This window comes from Eretmochelys imbricata, chromosome 8, assembly GCF_965152235.1.
Source record: "Eretmochelys imbricata isolate rEreImb1 chromosome 8, rEreImb1.hap1, whole genome shotgun sequence".
In the NCBI taxonomy this organism is placed as follows: Eukaryota; Metazoa; Chordata; order Testudines; family Cheloniidae; genus Eretmochelys; species Eretmochelys imbricata.
In genome coordinates, this window is record NC_135579.1 from 75,789,137 (window position 1) to 75,806,061 (window position 16,925).

Consider the following 16,925-nt stretch of genomic DNA (forward strand, 5'->3'; position numbering starts at 1 on the left):
TCTTTTTCCACCCTATCTTAAAGATCTTACCATTCCACTCTGTCCAAACACCTAAAACTCTACTTCATGCACTGATCATCTTCCAATTTGATTACTCTAACACATTCCACTCTATCATCCCTGACACTCACATCATCTCCTCTGGGTGCCTCCTGAATTCAGCTGCTGAAACTATCTCCCTTGCTCACTGATCTCACCCTTGTCACTCTCCCTCTTAAAATCTCTCCATTACATCAAATATAAACTTCTTGTACCCACCTCCAAGACCCATCTCTCTATGTATCTGACATTGTCTCTTATGGTGTTACCACCAACTTCTTTTGCTCTCCCAACACTGTGAGACTTGATGTCCCCTTCATCTCTTTCTCTAGCAAATATTTTGGTACCTTTTTGCTTGCTGTCTCCTATGTATGGAACTCCCTCTACTTAACCAGCACCTCTAGTCATTTTGAATACTTCCTGAAAACTCACCTCTTTTGCAATACTTATAATAAGTGACTCAGTTGTATTCATTTATTTCTTTATCTTCCATATAGTTAGATAGATATAGATACTCTAGACCACTCCCACCCCATCTTCTCAATGCCTGCCCAAACTCCAGCTTTACCTCTGACTTATCTGGATGGAACCCAGGAGTTAGAGAGGGGAAGCAGAGAGAAGCGCAGCTCTCTCTCCTATGCTAAAACTAGAGGGAAGCTCCGTCCCCATGCAGGGTGGGATAGGAAAGGGTATGTCCACACAGCAAAGAAAAACTCATGGCTGGCCTGTGCCAGCTGTCTCAGGCTCACGGGGCTCAGACTGCAGGGCTATTTAATTGCTGTGTAGACTTCTGGGCTCAGGCTGCAGCCTGAGCTCTGGGACCGTCACATCTCTCATGGTCACATATCCTGGGCTCCAGCCCGAGCCCAGACAGCTACACACAGCAATGAAACAGCCCTGCTAGCCCAAGCCCCGTGAGTCCAAGTCAACTGGCATGGGCCAGCCCCGGGTGTCTAGTTGCTGTGTAGAAATATCCTAACAGGCCCCCAGAGCTCCCCTTCTCTTTATCTGGTACAGTAAGAGCTCCATCTTCTGTTTCAATCCACTTTAACCACTGAGCTTCAGCCAGCTCCCTCAATTCTATCTGTCTATCTTAGCTGGGGACTAGGAAAAAAATAAATTGCAACCATTCAGGGTGGCTTCATGTACATGATGAACATGAAAGGTGACAAGCCGGAACCATATGGAACCTTGCTTAAAAGAACCCTTGAGGCAGGTGAGCAATTCCTGAAAACAACCTCTGGGATCTCTCCAAGAGGAAAGAATGAAGCTACTGAAAAGTGATTGTGTCCACCACTGCAGAGTCTGCAGGTGGGTTAACAATGTCTTGTGGCTGCTGACAGGTCTAAAAGAATCAGCACTGACAATGGACCATGCCTGGGGACTAATAATCTGCTAGTTTAACTGGTGAAGCCTCCTTACTCTACTCAAACCTAAAATCTTCTGAATAGATTTTCCTTGAAAGATAATTGACACATTTATCTGACACTTACAGGTACAAGAGTCTGTCATCCCTCTGTATTGCCAAGAACTCCTGCCCATAAGTTAAAATTGTTCTTGTGTAGGTTGTCCTTGCCCTGGCAGTCTGTGCAAAATTAAAGTTTCATGTCTATGAAAATGCACAGCACTTCCAGTCCAGTAAGAAACATTGTTCAGTCTTTATCAGCCTGAAACTCAAATGTAACAAGTAAGATACCACTTGGCCTTAATTCCCCTTTTTGGTTTTGAAATATTGTTCTGTGGTAAGTGTTGCCCCTCTTTAAGATTATGTTGAGATCTCTTCAAGTTTCCTCACTCATCAACAGTATTGTCAACCCAAAGCATTCAAAACTCATGAGTCAGACCCACCCCCAAAATCATGAGATTTCCTTAAAAAGCATGAGACTTTTACAAAATAATTAAAGTTTTGAGCTTTTTATTTGCATTCAGATTTTGCACCGTTAAGTTACACTTAGATTACATTTTCATGCTTTTCCCTGTAACCATGAAGGCTAGAAAATTACTTTTTTATTTAAATGAAAACTGAGATTTTAAGTAATCACTTAGATGTAAGAGTGGGATCTTTAAGAAAAACACCAAATGTCACAAGACTCATGATAAAATCACCAAATCTGGCAATACTATATCAGCCCTCGTATAACACATAGCCAGATGTGGTGATGACTATGCAGGCCAGCATTTTCCAGTCTAGGGGTTGCTATCCCCAGGTGGATGGTGAAGGTTAGTCATCCTAGCTCAGCAAAATTTCCAAAACCTAGCAGTAACTAGGACCCAGGCAGAGTGAGTTGAAGGTAGACAAGGAGAAGCTGTAAGGCAGTCTTGTGGAATAGTTTGGATCACTTGGTACGCTGGGCCCATTCAAATAAAATGTGTTTTAATATAGCCAAATGCAAAGTTATACAGCTGGGAACAAGGATGCATGCTGTACCTATAGAATGGGGGACCGTATGCTGGACAGCAGTGACTCGAAAAAAGATTTATGGGTCATAGTGCATAATGAGCGCCCAGTGCAATGCTGTGGCAAAAAGGGCTAATGCAATCCTTGCATGTATAAACAGCAGAGTAACCGATTTTGCCTCTATATACAGCAATGGTCAGGTCAATATTGGAATGCTGTGTACAGTTCGGGTGTCCACATTTTAAAAAAAGATGTTGAAAAATTGGACAGGGAGCGGCAAATGGTTAAAGGACTGGAGAAAATGCCCTACAGTGAGAGACTTTTAGCACTCAATCTGTTCAGTTTATCAAAAAAGAAGATTGAGAGATGACTGGGTTATAGTGTATAAGTACCTTCATGAGAAGAAGATACTGGGTACTAAAGAGCTCTTTAATCTAGGAAAGAAAGGCATAACAATGGCTGAAAGCTGAAACAAGACAAATTCAAATGATAAATTAGTTACAAATTTTTAAACGTGAGAGCAATTAATCATTGGACAAAGGTACCAAAGGAACTGGTGGAGTTTCCCTTTCTTGATGTCTTCAAATCAAGAGTGAATGCCTTTCTGGAAGATATACTTTAACCAGGTATAAGTAAAACTTTAGTCCCACACAAGTTATTGGGCTTAATGCAGGGGTAACTGGTTGAAATTTAATGGCTTGTGATATACAGGAGGACAGACTAGATGATCAGATGGCCCATTCCAGCCTTAAATTCTATTAATTCTCCTGCAGCCGACCCAGGTTCAGTTTCTCATGCCTTGCCTGTACTTTCCATTTCACACCTCTCCACTTCACTTGCACTGCACTCTGTTACAGGGAAGTGCCACTTGGTGAGAAATCAGCTGTCCTGATTCCATAGCTGAACTGTTCACATTGCTCAGCCAGCTGCTCAACACCTCATAGAGCTTCCCTGGAAGAGAGACTATTGCAAAATGGTGAGGGGAGAGATGTAACGGAACTAGCGTCTGCCACCACCTCACCATCCCTAGACAGTACTGCAACAACTTTCCCAGCCATCACCCAGGCTATAGCCAGCATGCCCCACCCAGTATCAACCATTCCCCTTGTCAGCTGCCACTGACCAGAACTCTCCCCTCCCCCCAGCTAAAACCAACCAGGGTTTATTTCTGACTCCACTCTTGCAATCTTTTGTGATATGATTATGGATGTCAATGCTACGAGACTAAAGCTGTGACAAGACTTGATGTGAAGTCACACAGCTGGTGTGGGGGAGGGAGGAAACTGTTGAGAGACTCTGGAGGAGGCACAATTAAAGCTTTCCCAGCAGGCACCAATCTATCTTCAGTAATTTGAACACTTCTTTTAAATATTGCTGCAACATTTTCCAGCACTCTTAGAAAGTTTACTGAGTGTACTGTGCTTGAGCCAAATAGGGTTATATTCATGTAATTAAAGGCAAAAATTGGCCACTTGTGCACATTCTCTAAGTGTTTCTCCGTTTTTCCCTAACTGTATTTTATCTCTTCTCGAGACATCTGTTTGAACCACAGAATTGCAATTTCCTTTGTTATTTGTTTTACAGATTTTCCCAACACGTCTATCACGTTTCTCATTGCCAAACTTTCTGTTTTTGTTCCCCTAGTAGATTTGTGGATAGCACCTAGCTCTTGCTTCAATATCTGACATAGGGCTGAATCTGGTAACCTTATTCACTTGAGTAATTTCATTGTCAATGGGAATACTCGCACATGTGCAGGGAGCAGGATTTGGCTCCTCAGTCGTACTTTTGTAATAAAAGCTAAAATGAGATTTTAGGAAACTGCAACTTATTACCTTAACATTTATGATACTGTCAAGATTGCACTGTAAAAATTCATATTATTTAATTCTCCACTCTGACACTAAAGCATCATTTCATTTATATGCAAATAAGACTATATTCTACTGCTGTTTCTCCACTGCAGAAATTGTTTGAAATATTCACAATTTATTAATAAAGCTTCATAAATACGTATTTTTCCACTCAATTGGTAGTAGCCAGGGAGAGAAACTATAAATCAGACTTTTGTTGTTTTGAGCTTCATAACAAATATGAAGATTTATGGAGTACATAATTAGATGTCCTGTGATTGTAATGGAAATAGTGAATCATCTAGATGAAATACTCTTTTCTTTATGCCTTTCTCCTTGGTAGAGGTACTTTTGGAAAATAGACTATAAAAATTAACAAAGTTATACAAACTGCTCGTGAAAAATAAGATACCATTTAAACGTCATTCACAACAGTATGTGATGAAATAATTGTATTTAACCTCTCCACACTTCACAGTCTGTATAGAATAAGAAATGCAGGTCTAGGATACAAATATTATGATTTGTATAAATGATTGTTTTTATACCAAATTCTGATTTTTTAAATGAATACAGGCTTGATCCTACAAGGTGCTCAACACTCTGGCCCTAACCCAGCAAAGCACGGAAGCACATGCTTAACTTTAAATAAATGACAGGTTTCAGAGTAGCAGCCGTGTTAGTCTGTATTCGCAAAAGAAAAGGAGTACTTGTGGCACTTTAGAGACTAACCAATTTATCTGAGCATAAGCTTTCGTGAGCTACAGCTCACTTCATCGCATGCATTACGCTCAAATAAATTGGTTAGTCTCTAAGGTGCCACAAGTACTCCTTTTCTTTTTAAATAAATGAGTAGCCTTGCTGAAGACATTGAAGTAGACATTGTGTGCTGGTGTTAGCAGCAAGTACTAGCTGGGGAACATGCTACATTTGCTTAGAGGAGCAGCAAAAGGCACTCTATAGTGATATCCCTGAACCCATTTTGAGGAATACTGTACTGGCTGGTAGAATTGCTGTTGCAGAGTATGTTCTGGGAAGTGTTAGCTACACAAATGTGCTATAAATAACACAAACCAGTAATGCTGGTCAGAGTAGAATTTAGTCCTGCATATGTGTACGGTAATGCAGAGTTCATTATCAGATGTTTAGAATTATGAAGTCCTTCAAAAACAATGACTCTTGTGTTTTCTTGTATAACTTCTTGTTTTGAATTTAAATGCTAATTTTAAAATAGGTCTACTCACCACACTCTTTTCTGGAGAACCAGCCTTATTTTACTGGTCTAACTTTCACTTCTAAAATTTAATTAAATAAACTTTAAAACAAATAAAGTTTGGTGATGCAAACTTGTTTCTGGAAAGACTCTCAAAACTTATATCTGAGGACTATTAGCTGAAATCCTTTGACGAAAGTAGAATGCTGCTACCATTACCCTGAGAGTAAGTAACTATTATATGGCCTATTTGTAAACTGTGATCAAAACACAAAATGGAGCAACCATAACCTTAGTAACCTTTAGGATGCCTTCTGACAGCATCATACTACAGATTGGCAATCTTAAATTCTATAGAATATTTATTATGGTATGACATTTCTATTGGCAAATGCATTAAAATTTTAACTCTTAGGACAATTATGGTGCCTTGTTTGGGTAAAAGAGACACTGGTGATATGGTTTATAGGTAAAGAAGTACTTCTGTTCCTCAGAATCATAAGTGAGCACATTTTCTTCATATTTAATCTCATGGGTACCCCTGCTCATTCTCTAAAACACTCTGGCCAAAATTTGCAAACTCTGATGTCTAAATTAGAGACCTATATAAAAATGTAGAACCTAAATAAGTTGCTTCATATTCAGAGGTACTGAGCACAACAGAAAATCAGGCTGCTAATTTGGGTACCTAAGCATGGGTTTTCATGCCTAATTAGGCAGCCAAAGTTGAAAATGTTGTTCACTCTTCTATCACCAGTAGGGCTTTTTCTCAGGGAAGCACTAGCTATCCATTGGCCCTAAAAATGGAGTTATGCGCTGAAGCACTTTGTCGTCTTTTCCAGAGAGTAGGAATTATAAAGGCACTTTTGAAATCAGGTCTTTTTTATGGTATCTCAGTTAAGCCAATTCTTAAACTTGGACATGTTTATTTACATTTTTGCATTTATGAAAATCAGTGGATAATGTACACTGGAAAAGTGCTATCTAAAGTGTTTATTAATGAAGTGGAGTGCACATTTGATATTACACTCAGAGGACAACTTTCCCCCGTTTGTAGTTGTGGTGCATTTTCATTTAGGAGGTGTTTGGGAGGGAGAATTGTTTGATTCTGTTTCTCTACCCTCATCTTTTTTGCAGGTATTAAAATGAAAAATGGATTCACTGCTGTGATATGTTGGTGATAATATGAAACGATAGTGAAAGGAATTTCCTTATTACCTAAGGTTAGAAAAGATAGCATCTCATTTTGAATTGGTATAGGACAATACTTTAAGCTTTTATATGCCAGATCATACCAGATTGTCCTAGTTATGACTGTAGAACCATATCACCTTTGAGGGAGTTCTGGGAATGATTGTATCTCAGGACACACAATCCTTCCTGGAGCTCTGCAGGGCTTGTGCTGGTGCAGAGGGATGCAGGGTAGGTTTGCCAGGCGTCTGGTTTTCGACCGGAACGCCTGGTTGAAAAGGGACCCTGGCGACTCCGTTAAAAGTCTGGTCAGCGGTGCAATAGGGCTGAGGCAGGCTCCCTGCCTGCTCTTGCTCTGCGCAGCTCCCGGAAGTGGCTGGCATTTCCAACTCCTAGGTGCGCTGGCCCCATCCTGAGTACCAGCTCCACAGCTCCCATTGGCTGGAAACCACAGCCAGTGGGAGCTGTGCGGGTGGAGCCTGTGAGCGCAGGCAGCGCATATAGTCCCCTGACCCGTGCGCCTAGGAGTTGGACATGCCAGCCATGTCCGGGAGCCATGCAGAGCCAGGGCAGGCAGGGAGCCTGCCTTAGCCCTGTTGCACAGCCGACAAGGAGCCCACACTTCGAACCCCTCCTGCACCCCAACCCCCTGCCCCAGGCTGGAACCCCCTCCTGCACCCAAACGCACTCCTGGAGCCCGCACCCCACACCCCCTCTCACACTTCAACCCCCTGCCCCAGCCCAGAGCCCACTCCTGCACCCCAAACCCCTCATTCCCAGTCCCACCCCAGAGCCCACATCCCTAACCAGAACCCTTACCTCCTCCCGCACCCCAATTCCCTGCCCCAGACCGGTGAAAGTGAGTAAGAGTAGGGGAGAGTGAGCTAGAGAGGGAGGGGGATGGAGTGAGCAGGGGCATGGTCTCAGACAAGGGGCAGGGTAGGGGGTGGGGTAAGGGTGTTCTGTTTTGTGCAATTAGAAAGTTGGCAACCCTAATGCAGGGGCATGCTCCTGGCTCTTTCCTGTTATGTCCTGGCCACAGTGGCACTAGGAGAAGCAGTCTCTGTGCTTTGGAGGGTGTGGTGGACAATTCACAAGGAATGCAATGCTAGGCGAAAGGCATTTCTTTGTAACTTCTTTCCTTCTGTGATAAGGCACGTTCTGTCTTTAGACCTGTGTGACATTATAAATAAAATTAGGGCCATGCTTCCCTTTATAGTCAAAATGTGAGTAAGGGCCACAATCTGAAGAAATCTACTACAAAAATTGGATGCACAAGTTATATTTAAGGCACTATATAAATCATTAATTATACATGGCATACCATCCCGTCAGGAGTAAAAAACTGCAGTAATAGGCAGTGTCTATGGCTTAAAACAAACATTAAAAGAGCCCCAAACTTCAGATTCCCTGAGCTCAATCACTGCTCCCATGGGAAACCCACAGGATGGGAGAAAGATTGCAAGAAGCTCCATGTTTGCCTGGCATAGTTTTGTTCCTTCCCAATCTGCCCTGAAGGGGGTTAGGTTTCCAACCTCAGTCTGTTGCAGAGAGACCAGAAATCAGGCTGCAAACGCTGACCCCAACTATCTAGTGTGGACAGTTGGTTCCTCCCCAGACCATCCTTTTTCTCTCATTACCTGCCTTGCCAACCCACAGAGGTCAACCACAAAGTATCCCTGCAAAGGGGCTGCCATGATTTTGCAAGGAGGGGAGAGCATGAGTAGAGACACTGCATCTCTTGGTTCCATGCTGCCTTCCCAATGCTGCTAGCTTTAGCTCCTTGCTACCTGCACTGGCAAACAGGAACATCTGCCCGCTTACTCAGGTGCATGAGGAGCATCTAGAGTAGATGGGAAGGGCATTTATAAATGTGAAGTGAATATTGAGCCCTCAATCCCCATAATTTCTTAATGTCCCTCTATGAATAGAAATCTACTTAGAAGATTATATATGCCACACTGAGATGCCAATTTCTGCTCTGAGCCACAGGAACTTGCTATCTATTTTCTGTAGTAATTTATATTGTTGGTTTTTTTCCAGGATAGCATGTAGTACATTGGCTTTTGCCTGATTCCTCCCACATTTACTCAGACCACAACCCCATTTTTGAAGTTTGTGGATCTCTTTCATATTCTCTGTGGGAAACCATTTTAGTGCTCTGATTTGGTATGGCAGCATTCCAAGTAGAAAGTTTGGCTTGTACAGGCTTGATTTGTATAAATTCGGATGCTTTCTTCACTCCGTGGTATGCAAACCACAGGAACATATGGCTCAAACGATATAAATGTGTGAACTGTTCTGCAACTGTTTATAATTATATAGATAAAATATAAACATGGTAAGTAAACTGACATGATAGAGGTTGGGGTCAGGAATACCGTAGGTGTTCAAGAAAGCAACAAATGTCAGGCAATTATCTGTGAAAATGTAAATGTTTCTGTCCAATATATTTCCAAGACATCTCATTTTAAAAAGACAATTATAAAGAAAATTAATATACTGCATAAATTATATGGGGATGGGACTGTTATTGTTCTGCCTGATTGGAAATGGATTAAACCAATGTAACTGAGAGCTGAATAAATCTGGCTCTGGGGCTTTATTTGTATTTAGTTCATGAGGGTAGCATGCCATCTAGTGGCAAGTAGATATATTTTCTTAACCAGAGATGCTGATATGTTTACTAGTTATTTTGGCTGTGAAACTGATACACATATAGGGGCAGTATTAGTCCATGGCACCTTTATTCAGAGGTGAAAGTAAGCCGGTATGCCCCAGTACAGCGTACCGGCAAGAGCCGGTGCACCGTACCGGGGTGGATCGGCGTCCCCAGGCGCAATTTAAAGGGCTTGCGGCTCCCAGCAGCGGCTGGAGCCCCCAGCCCTTTAAATTGCTGCCAGAGCCCCGCTGCCGGAGCCCTGGGTTAGCGGCGGCGGGGCTGGGGCGGCGATTTAAAGGGCCCTGGGCGGTAGCGGCGGTCCAGCCCTGGGCCCTTTAAATCGTCCCCAGAGCCCCGCCGCCGCTTCCCCAGGGCTCCAGCAGGCTCCGGGGATGATTTAAAGGGCCTGGGGCACTAGTGGCGGCTGGAGCCCCGTCCCTGGAGCCCTGCTGCCGGAGTCCTGGGAAAGCGGCGGCGGGGCTCCGGGGACGATTTAAAGGGCCCAGGGCTCTGGCTGCTGCTACCGCCCAGGGCCCTTTAAACCACTGCCAGAGCCCCCAGCTGCTGCTGTTACCCTGGGGAGGGGAAGGAGGCACTTGCTGTGACCCCCCCCAGCCCCGCCCAAGGACCCGCCCCTTCCGGGGGCCAGAGCCGGCCCCAGCCCAGCCTCGTGCCGGTAAGTCCCTAGACTTACTTTCACCCCTGCCTTTATTACATGGTGACCTATTACAACCATCCCTCCCTCTCCCTCTGTGTTTACTGTATTTTGTAAGAGACAGTAAGAGGGATCGGGCATGGGAGAAAAAGATATTTTCTCATGAGATTTGAAAGCTGATAGAGAACAGATGGGATGAGAAGATACAGTAACTTCTCGCTTAACGTTGTAGTTATGTTCCTGAACAATGCAACTTTAAGCGAAATGATGTTAAGCGAATCCAGTTTCCCCATAAGAATTAATGTAAAGGGGGGGTTAGGTTCCAGAGAAATATTTTTCACCAGACAAAAAACTATATATATATATATATATATATATGTATACACAGTATAAGTTTTAAACAATTTAATGCTGTACACAGAAATGATGATTGTGAAGCTTGGATGAGGTGGTGAAGTTAGAGGGTGGGATATTTCCCAGGGAATGCTTTACTGCTAAATGATGAACTAGCATTCGGCTGAGCCCTCAAGGGTTAACACATTGTTGTTAATGTAGCCTCACACTCTACAAGGCAGCACCAATGGAGGGAGGGGAGACAGCATGGCAGACAGAGACACACACCCTGTGTGTGGGAGAGAGAGAGAGAGATGTGCATTGCCCCTTTAAGTATACTGACACCAGATTCTAAGTACATTGCCTTTAAAAAGATCAGGAAGTTGAGACAGCAGCTGCGGCCAGCTCTCTCCCCTGAGCCCTCTTGTGTCTCCTCCCTGCTGTATATGGAAAAGGGGTAAGCGGGGGGCAGGAGTAGGGGGGAGGGGGACATCCTGACATTAGTCCCCCTCTTCCCCCCTCCCCTGCACAGCAAGCAGGAGGCTCCGGGGAGCAGCTCCAAGGCAGAAGGCAGGAGCAGCACTTGGTGGGGGGTGGGGGGGAAGGACGGCTGAACTGCTGGCAATTGGTAGCCTGCTGGGCAGCTGCTGCACAGGGAACTTAGGGGAGTGAGGAGCTGATAGGGGGGCTGCTGGTCCACCCTGGTTCCAAGCCCCCACCAGCTAGCTGCAACGGGCTGCACTTCCTGCAAGCAGTGGACAAAGCAGGCGGCTGCCAAACAACATTATAAGGGAGCATTGCACAACTTTAAACGAGCATGTTCCCTAATTGATCAGCAATGTAACAATGAAAAAACTTTAACCGGGACGACTTTAAGTGAGGAGTTACTGTATAGGAAGGGAATTTCAGATGGCAGGAGCAGCATATGAGAAGGTTCTTACCCTGTGATGGAGTGTTCACCCACACAAAGAGCAGATTGAAATGTTGATGGATGATGGGGCACAGCTGAGAAGGGACAGAAGGGGCTGGTATAAAGCCAGGAAGTTGGCAATAGAAAAGGAACTACAGAGGAAGTAGTCTGCGGTTATTCCCTGGGAAGAAGGAGTTTGAGCTGAGAGAGAGGGGAACCAGAAGCTGTAGGAAGGAGTCCAGGGAAAGAGAAACAGAGTCTCAGGGAAAGCAGATCACAGTTGCCAGATATAGGTCCATGGACTGGAACCCAGAGTAGTGGGCAGACCTGGGTTCCTTTACCAGGCACTGGGGAAGTGGCACAGAGCAGGCGGTAGCATGTAGACAGTTGTCCAGTGAGCCTTTGGTACCCTGGAAGGAGAGGACAATAGTGACCTGGCCAGAGGGTAGGGGCAATGGGGATGGGGGGAGGCATAAGAAACACTAAAAGCCAAAGAAATGCCTGCACCTGATCAGTACACAACCTTACTCCTTATCCCTCCCATGGGATACAAAAGAGGTGGTACCAAGACCTCAGACTCACAACCTCTCCAAAACGAAACATGACAATAAGTTGTAAGGAGTGGGACTAGAGATGTGCACTACAGGTATATTTGGGCCTGCTAAGAAGGAGGAGGTGGGAATAGGGAAGGGGGACACGGGTAAATGCTCTGCGGCATCAGAGCTGGAAATAGGAACACTGTGAAACAGGCTCTGTGGCGTCAGAGCTGTGGATATGCTTGCTTGAAACTAACCCCAATAAACATTGCATTGCCTGCAGTTCAGACTTCCGGTCTTCTGCTTTCTGTCTAGGTGACAAGAACCAGGGGAGAGGGTGAAGGGAAAGCCCCTAACACACCCCAAGTCCCAGAGAAAGAGAGACCACTGGGCAGGGAAAGGGATGTCAGACTAGAGTGGAGCTAATCCCCAGATGTAGCCACAAAGAGGCATCCTAGTGGTGAATGTACTCTGGGACCCCCCCCCCCCCGACAGTGGTGAAACTGTGTTGGGTGGGTGGGGGGGTGCTAGACAAAGGAGCAGAGAGAGACAAAGGGCCAGATTCAGCACCAGGATAAAGACATAAGGGAGACAGCTTGCACCTCCCTAATGCTGGAGTTGCTGAAACAAGTCAGGGAAGCTGCCTGGGCTACCTTAAATTATGACCCTAATGCAAGGGTCTCTATGGAGTACTGCAGGAGCGCCAGGACAGAAGAATGCTTCAGCCGTTCCCTGTCAACGCTGACATGCCCCCTGCTTCCCATTGGCCCACTCCAAAATGCTCATTGGGCCACTGGCTCAAGGATATTTCGTGGGGTGTGGGGCTTATGCCTTCCTGACGGCTGCTTTGCCCCAGAGCAACCAAGGGGCCTACTTCTCCACTATCTTGAACCTTGTGCAGTCATTTACACCAGTGCAGAGTGTAAAACACACTCTCATAAGGTGGCATTTTAAACCCATTCTTCACTGTTGTAGATGACTACAAAAGGTGCAGGGCAATGGAAAATCAGACTCCGGGACTATAAGGAATGATTGATTGAGAAAATCCATGGAGGTTTTTAAAAGCAAGGAAGACCTTTTAGAACTGGGTCCTGAAATAAATAGAGAGCTAGTAGGGCTATTTAAAGATGACGTTGATATGGCCACTTTTTATATGTATACTGCAGATTAAACAAAAGTATTAGTTAACTTAAAGTTTGCTGTTGCATATTTGTATCAAGGAACATTGTCAGAAAATCTCTAGGCATTTTAAAATATGAAAGTGTGGAGTTGAAGGAAGGTAAATAAATAAGTACAAATACAATCACAGTTCAGACATCTCTTAAACAAATGTCCATGTGTAAAATATCACATTACTTATGCTGCATGGAATCAAGGCTGTGGCATATGTGGGCAAAGCTGAGGTACCAATAGGTAGATTTCTAATCACAGGAAATATCGGAGAGAAGGAAAGTTCAGGGTCAAGGATGAAGTCAAGGCTATGGACAATGGAGGCATATATGATAGATCTAAGCTAAGCAGAGACATGGAACTATGTTGATAATCGGAAGGACATATATAATACATTATATAGTATGGACCAAATTCTGCCTTAATTTACATCCATGCAACCTCACTGACCTTGTCAATTTGACATAACATCACTGTCAACGTGACCTGACACATACATACAGATTCTGTTGTACCATTTCTAGGCAATTGTAATTCCACTATTTGTTACTGTTATATCCTCCTTGACCTTGAATCTTCTCTCTCTTTTTCTCTCTCTATATATAATCTTCTGTGTCTGCATATTTACCTATTTCCACTTCTACAACATTGCTCAGTTAAATACATTCCATGCTCCAAGTTAAAGTTATTCTCCAAGTTAAAGTTGTTATTGAATGTGATATTTTGCACAATGTTATTTGGACAGTGTGATATTTTACAAATATATTTGTGCAAGAGATTGTGTGAACTATGACTGTATTTCCATATTTACTACCTTCCCTTAACTGCTCATTTTAAAATGCATGTGTTTGTTTTCAACATAATGTTTCTATTTTTCCATATTTTGACTTCAGTGATATAAAAAGGCGTAATGGGGTGGAGAATCAGGCCTGTAATATCAGTAAGCAGCAAACTTGACTTTGCTTGAAAGCTGTCTCTTATAGTATTTCCTAAACTTTTGGTTCTACATTATTTTCTTTAAAATTGGTCATTACAGTGATTAAATAATTTTTAAAAATCTGCATTCTTGTATAGCAGGTTCTACACATAAGCAAAGCTGTACACCCGTTACTGTCATAGCATATTATAAGTGAAAAGCTTTTTACCTTTAAGTCCAGAGGAAGTTAGCATATATGATTTAAACATCTAGCTGTTTTTCCCTTGCATTTGGCACACAGGACCAAGATGAAAAATAACCCACAGACCATTTTATAAATAGACTACTATAATAATAAATATTCCTTAACTTACAGTACATTCTGTAAAACATTAAAACTCATTATAATGGCCGGGGTGGTTACAATCTGTTCTTCCCCACTATCACACAGGAGAAACTATGATCCACTTAAATCTTCTGTAGAAACACGGGGTTTGAGTCACCTCTCATTTACATGAATTTTACATTGGTTTAACTGCATTGACTTCAGTGGAGTTACTCCTGATTTATACCAGTGTAACTGAAAGCAGAATCAGGCCCTCTGTTCACTGATTATTAAACAGATACAGCAAAGAGCAACAAAGACATAATGTCTGTTTTCCATTTGTGTGCCACACTTTTACTTCGAAAGAGCTACTAACAAAAGAACAAAGAATTACAGTTCATAAGAAAACTGTTTCATACCCCTATACAAAAGAACAAAGAAATATATACAAAGAAAACTGTGTCTTACCCCCAACTCCAACAGGCCTGACTGAGGTCTGCTGAAGTCCCAGCAGGAAGAGTGAAGCGGTTATGGTGCCCCCAGCAGACAGCAGTGTTGGGGCCCTGAAACAAAAGCAGTCCATCAAAGAGAGAACTTTGTACTGAAAGGAAAGTAATACATATATCACTTAAGGCATCTGGCTTAAAATATTAAAAAAGAGGACAGCACCATAGAAAGGGGATTTCTTTTAGAAAATTGCCTGTAGACTATATTTTAGTGTTCAGAAGCCGCTCCCTGAAGCTATTTTATACAATACCCAGTTTTTTCCAGTTTCAGAAGTTCTAATGATTGTGGCTGCAGAATCACAGAAAGCTCCTGGATTCTGTGTTTTACACACACACACACGGACGGACGGTTTCATCCTTTTTGTTAAAAGATGGTAGATTATTAAATTAAATATCTGGCTGAATGTAATATTATATATTACTTTATTTTTTCTCTCTTCCTATGTAGTACCTATTTTCTGCTAGCCTAGTTCTCATTTGTTATGTTGATATTTGTTCTTTTTTGTATGGTTTTGGTTTTTGTTGTTTAAAATAGCTATAACTAGGGATGTGATGAATACCTGATACAGATCTGATTTGAACAAAAATACCCTCCAATTTCAATAAAGGTTCATAAATTTACTTGGACAGTGCTCTCGTGATGCCTTCCAAAAATATGGATAATGAGTCCTGACACAATTTTAACAGTATAGTGTGCAAATACAACCTAATGCAAATTTTAGCTATATATGGTTCTACGAATATATGCTACATACTATCTATATACCTAAATCATCATGGAAACGATTGCTCATTTTTATAGCAGCAACAAATAATATTGACAAAAAATCAATTAATAAAAATAAAACTTAAAAAAAATGTAGGTAATGCAAAGACACAACTGAAATTACAAAAGGAATTGCAGCCCTTGAGATGTCTTGTTTCACTGCCCTGTTCTCTCCAAGAGTCTGTTGAGCTGGAAGGAAAGCTAGTTGAAAAAATTTTGATGAAGAGTTTTCTGTCGGAAAATGGAGTTTTTCATACTCGAAACATTTCATGGGAAAGTGTTGATTTCAATGATATCTTTGACAAAAAAGTCTTGAAATGAATTGTTTTGACATCCTCATTTTGTTTTGATGTCAAAATGTTTCCTTTCGATAAGATAAAAATGTTTCATTTAGACTTTCTTGTTTTGTTTAATTTTATTTTGACTTAATGATATAATATTAAATGTTATATTTAACATTTGCATGTATCTTATATTATTTTATGTTTCGATATTTCCAGTACAATTTTTTAAACTTCTGTTCTGCAAGTAATTTAGAAATTTCAACTTTCCTATTTCAAAAAACTAATTTTGAAATGTCTTACTTTCCCATGGGATGGAAATTCTGTTTTCTGACAAGCTATAATTGGAAGTAAATTTAAACTTTCTCTCTCTAACAGTCAATTTTAGTTTTATGCAATACCCAGTTTTCTCCAGTTTCAGAAGTACTAATGATTCAATGTAGTATGCTGATGGTAGTTCTGGTGTGTCACCAGCTTCTGCTTTGCCCCAATCCCCAAACAATAAAAGTCTTTTTATATTGGGATGGAGGATGGACCATGTTCTGTCTTTCATTTTCCCTCTCCATCATTTATAATGTCTTTTTCAGAGTGAGGGAAGATGACAGTATCATTAAATTAATGCAAGATGTCATCAAAAGTGAAACTCAAATTTCTATCCTCATTGGCAGCTGGCCCAAGATGTGCAAAAATAGGATCCTAAGATGGATTCCTATGGCAATAGTTAGTCCCCTGTCTGATTTTCAAAAATGCTAAATGCTCAACTGTTCACAATGAGGTACATGAGGACTGTGTTGGGTTCTCAGCACTTCTGAAAATCTGAGAGGTGCCTAAATATGGACTTTGGAACTAAACTTTAGATTCCATTTGTGGAAGAATAGCCAGTGAAGCTGGTGCAGATGCACAGGGGCCCACACAACTTAGAGGGCTCTGGGTGGCTTGAAAGCATGTATCATTATTAAGGCTACAGATTTGTCACATCATGAAAAATAGTTACAGGTTGTATGATTTCCCCATTTGTCTGTGACTATTAGCCATTGTTTGCCAGAAGCTGGGAATTGGTAACAAGGGATGGACCACTTGATGATTACCTGTTTTGTTCATTCCCTCTGGGGCACATGGCATTGGTCACTGTCAGAAGACAGGATACTGGGCAAGATGGGCCTTTGGTCTG